We start from the raw sequence: 343 nt of genomic DNA, 5'->3' as shown, positions 1-343 counted from the left end.
CATGTTTTTGTTCGTGCACATGTTCGTGCATGTTTTACAAAATAGATAAGTTTTCATAAATGGGAAGTGGTATTCAAGAAATTCTTTCTTTGACATGTTTATCTACATATTTATAAACTTCCCTCAAAATTTTACTATTTTTGGAGTTGATTTACTATGCCCAATTGATTTTACAAAATCGTGTATGTCAGCAGTTTTTCAGAAACTGTAAATCTGTGTTCAAACATTTATTTCTCTCAACTGGGAAATGATTTTTTAGAAATTCTTTCTCTAACATGTTATTCTACATGTCTAAAACCTTCCCACAAAAGTTCATATTTTTTGGAGCTGTTTTACTATTTTT

The sequence above is a fragment of the Asparagus officinalis genome, chromosome 1 (assembly GCF_001876935.1).
Source record: "Asparagus officinalis chromosome 1, Aspof.V1, whole genome shotgun sequence".
In the NCBI taxonomy this organism is placed as follows: domain Eukaryota; kingdom Viridiplantae; phylum Streptophyta; class Magnoliopsida; order Asparagales; family Asparagaceae; genus Asparagus; species Asparagus officinalis.
Note: the sequence above shows the minus strand (reverse complement) of the source record.